We start from the raw sequence: 4,886 nt of genomic DNA, 5'->3' as shown, positions 1-4,886 counted from the left end.
CCCCGCCCACGCCCCCCACCTTTCCAAGACCCGCGCTCACGCCGTCCTTCCCCCTCCCTCTGAAGCGACGCCTTCGCCTCCTGCAGCCAATCAGCGCCCGCCTTCCCGGAGCTCAGAGGAGGCCAATGGGAGCGGTGTGTGTGTGTGTGTCTGTCAGCGACTGCCGGCGCGCGTGTGCAAAGGATCTGGCTGTTCTCCAAAGAGACACGTTGCTCTTCCGCCGTGTCTTGCCGCGGTACCTGCTGGGAGAAGGAAAGCAAATAGGCACCGGCTGTCTCCGTATGGAGCGGCACCATGTGTCTCCAAAAGCCACGCCCCTTCATTCCCTGATTAGTTTACAGTTTTTTAAAATGGATTGTGCAAGGTGAAAAAACCGGGGAAACAACCCTGCCCCCCCCAACCAGTGAAAAAAGCTAACCGTGGTGGCAAATATATGTTTAGGCTTCATTAACTTCTCTAAAGGAGTATACGTGTTTTACATAGAAAGCCACTCTCCTTTTGCACGAGGAACAATATATATATTCCAAGCAGGAAAGGCATGCGTCCCCAAGTCACACATACCTGTTAAATTCAAGCTCATCTTGTTTATTCCCACCCCCTGCCCCCGCACAGATCCTCACAGTCCGCCAAGTTATTAAATTGTTTCTATAGACTAATAAATAATTGAATTAACCATTTGGCATTTCAGAGACACGCAGTTCAAATCCCTTACTCAGAAGTAAGTCCCACGAAGTTTGGGATAGATGCAGATGACTGGTTCTGATAGAGTTGCCGGCTCCAGGATGGAAAATTCCTGGAGATTTGGGGGATGGAGCCTGGGGAAGGCGTGGATTGGGTAGGGGAGACATCTCAGCAGAGTTTAATGCCATAGTGTCCACTTTCCAAAGCAGCCATTTTCTCCAGGTGAACTGATTTCTATGGCCTGGAGATGAGTTACAATTCCAGGAGCTCTCTAGCCACCACCTGGCGGCTGGCAACTTGGTTCCCTGAAACGATTTTCTGTATACCACTATCCAAAATACGTTGGGCGAGAGAGTTTTTTTGATAACCATGCAGCACCTTTTGAAAAGTGTGCCTTGATGCTTTACCTTTTTGACTTCTGATGTATACAGAAGGTACTTTTTGGGAGAGCCCTTAAACTAAAAACACTGCTTAGGTTTGGCTAGTTGTGTTCTTATTAGTACATGGGGACTTTCTCTCTCCCTTTTTAGTCTTTTATCTTTTTAGCTGATTTCCTCTCACTCTGCATGTACGTAGGTAGGTAGGTAGGTATGCAGGTATGTACCTGCATACCTACCTACCTACCTACGTACATGCAGAGTGAGAGGAAATGTGGTCTATTTTATGGTTATTGTATGTATTAAATTCATTGTGATCTAGTATGAGGGTGTGTTAGGATGGAAGGGTGGTGAAGAAAATATTTTAATAAATACTTCTACTAGGGTAATGGAGAAGAAGTGTGTGGGTTGTGTGTATAAAAGGAAGCTGACCACAGGGGAATAAAGGCCAGTTTACCCTAATTTCATAATTTTTAAGTGCAGCCACTTTTCTTAGTCCCACAAAAAAGACAATGTATTAGTGAAATTGATTGCATCAGATTCTCGAGGACTTTTAGTCTAGTCAGTTTTATTATTTCTTTTGAGCACCTTTGTGGATGTGCCTAGATAACTTTTATGCAGCGCTTTAAAAAATGGTTCCAGAAGCATTCTGCGTGACTGGTACAGTTACGAACCTTCATGGGCAGTAGTTATTTATTATTTATTTACTTCATTTGCGCGCTGCCTCTTTCTCCTCAGTGCATACCTGAAGCAGTTTACACCATTCGCCTCTCCTCCATTTTATCTTCACAACACCCTATGAGGAAGGTTAGAATGAGTGAGTGAGACCTCCAAGGTCACCAAGTGAGTGTACATGACAGTGTGGAGATTCAAACCTAGTTTGACATGCTAACAATTATAATATGCTGGCTCTCCAAAACTGTAGGTAATGGTTTTGCAGCAGTGCCTGTCATCTGTTTGGGATTTATTTCCATCTTTTCAAAGGTCCATCCTGAAGTAGTAGTGAAAAGCTGCAAGGTCTGTTGGTAGAGAATTGTAACAGGCCACACACTAGAAATGAAAGAGGCATATTGTATGAAATGGCACAGCTACCATATTAACCAAATGGGTTTAATTGTTGGCAAGTATGCAATGAGGTTTGTCAACCACTAGAGGGTCCAACTTGGCCATGGCTGAAGAGTCAAACTCTGCTCCAAAAAGCTGCATAACATTTTGCTGAGGAAATCCTCATTCAACGACTCTCACAGCGGGCTGTGACAGCAGTGTTCAGATTCCTACCCCCCAACATGCGTTTTTACAATTCAGCATTTTCTAAGCATGTGTGTCTCATGTCCTAGCAAACATTTAAGTTATGTTCAGCATTCCAGTTAGCAGAGTGTTAATCCTTACTTCTCTCTTTGCTGACCTTCATTTATCCTCCAGTTTGCCTTACTAGGATTAAGCCCCAGAATCTGTTTTCAGTCCCTGCCACATCCTGGAATATGTGAAGTGATAATTAGGAAACATTCTTCTGTGTATGTGCAGAGTACCTTTAATGCTGAACAATTGTTTAAATTAAGACATAGGATTTCTAGAGCAGATGGCATGATGGATCCCAGGCAGTTCATTTTCACCCCTCTCTCTTTTTTAGATGTATACCAATTTATAAGCACATAACATTTCCCAATGCAGCAATCCATCAACTGCACCACAGTGACTCTTATGTGCATCTCTGGAAAGTCTTCACGCTGTTTACCGGCCAAGGAACATTGCGCTGAACTCCCGGAACGGCAGCGTCTTCCTGGTGCAGAAGGTACAGTCCAAGGTTTCTCAGCACTGGGAGTGCACTGAAAGTACTTAATACTTAAAACCCATAAAATATGCCCGAAGCAGTCTGGACTAAGTCCACACCTATTTCTGAAGACACTCCAACAAGGCTTTCAAAACTAGATCACATAAAGAAATTATCAGTTTGCCACTTACCATTTCTTACAACAACAGAGAGCAACTGAATGAACTACAGGTTAGTTCCACGTTTCTTCAGACCTCTAAAACTGTCCTCCTAAGTCCATCAGTTAGTTGTATTCAATTTAATGACGCTTTTCTTAAGGGAGGGAGCACACTGCCGTTCACGCGCGAAATCGCACCAGGAAGACGCTGCCGTTCCAGAAGCTCAGCACGATGTCCCATGGCCAGTAAGCAGTGTGAAAACAGCCCAAGTCAAACCTGCACATGCACAGTCACATATTTAAAGTTTTTTTAAAAAAAATTATTTATACCCTGCCTTTCTTCTTAATGGTGACCCAAAGCAGGTGGCATTGTTCTCTTCTCATTTTAATCATAACAATCATGTGAGGCAAGCTACCTCATGTGAGAGTGTGCTACTGGCCCAAGGTTACACAGTGAACTTCCATGACAGAGTGGAGATTTGAACCTGGGTCTCCCAGATCCCAGTCTGACTACTACACCATACTGGTGTAGTGTGCTCCCTCCCTTAAGAAAAGCATCAGTTCCTCTCCCTGCTATTAAATTGAATACAACTCACTGATTGACTTAGGAGGACAGTTTTAGAGGCCTGAAGAAATGTGGAACTAACCTGTAGTTCATTCAGTTGCTCTCTGTTGTTGTGAGTGTGCACTGGAGTGTGCACTGGAGAACTTCCCAAGGGATTATGTCCTATAGGAAAGATCCCCTCGCTGCACCTTCTTCTATACTTAATATAGAAGGGGGTGGCGGATTCTGACTAAAACCCATGCCAGAATGTCAGGTGTATATGGATGGGGGGACCTTCAAAGCCACTGGCATGGAATAAAGTAGCACATTGACTCCATGCAGCAATTTAAAAAAAAATGATGATCTCAAGAAGAACTGAACCTCTCCCTCACACAGTCTTGTGGAGCCAGAAGCAGTCCAGTCCTTAATTCTGCCACTTCATTCTGCACAAAGCGCAGATTGGTTCTGTTGGCAAAGTATCACTTCCAAGGTCTGAAAAGTCACCATATTTCCCAAGGCTCATAGAGGTAGCTGTTGCTACTGCTAACACAGGCCCACCTCCGTGATCTGCACCTCACCTGTAATAGACAGCACAGTGTTTACCCAAATCCCAGGCCACGCTCTGCACCAAAGAGGCTTTCTTTCTAAATGGACTCTCGGCTTAAGAACTGCTGCATGGTCAGTTTTAGTTTTCAGCTTTCCCTGTCATGCTGTCTGCTAATCTTGCTGGCAGAGGACATGGCACCTAACAGGATCTTCATTCCATGACGCAAATAGGAAATCCAGGTGTCACGGGCCAGATTTATTCACCAGCTAAAGATGGAGGTGCTAAGAATGGAATAGGGAATCAAGGGAGGTTGGGCCAGTGGCGATTTAGAATAAGCTTTGAGGTAGTTTCCCCCTTTTAACCAAAAAAAAAAAAGTATTTCATGATCTCCACCAATGACACACAAAACTGTGCCAAAAATTAAAATATGGTTATTTATGCCCATTGTCTAACAAAAATCATACTACTTTTGGAAACCTCTGTCAAGTTTCTTCCATATCCTACTAGGATACATTCTTAACCTGCCACATTCTAATTTGGCTCAATGCCAGCATAGTATAGAAGTTAGAGGGTCAGACTGGGATCTGGGAAATCCCAGCTCTGCCATGGAAACATGATATTTGACCTTTGATCAATCACTCTCTTTCAGCCTAACCTACCTCATAAGGTCATTGTGAGGATAAAATGGAGGAGGGGAGAATGATATTGTAGATATTTTTGGATCCCCATTGAGGAGAAAATCATGGTATAAATATCTAAATATTAAAAATAAAACCTTGTCATGCCGTATTTCCCCTGGTTCTGCCACT

This window comes from Eublepharis macularius, chromosome 14 (genome assembly GCF_028583425.1).
Source record: "Eublepharis macularius isolate TG4126 chromosome 14, MPM_Emac_v1.0, whole genome shotgun sequence".
Classification (NCBI taxonomy): domain Eukaryota; kingdom Metazoa; phylum Chordata; class Lepidosauria; order Squamata; family Eublepharidae; genus Eublepharis; species Eublepharis macularius.
This window is presented reverse-complemented; position numbering follows the sequence as displayed.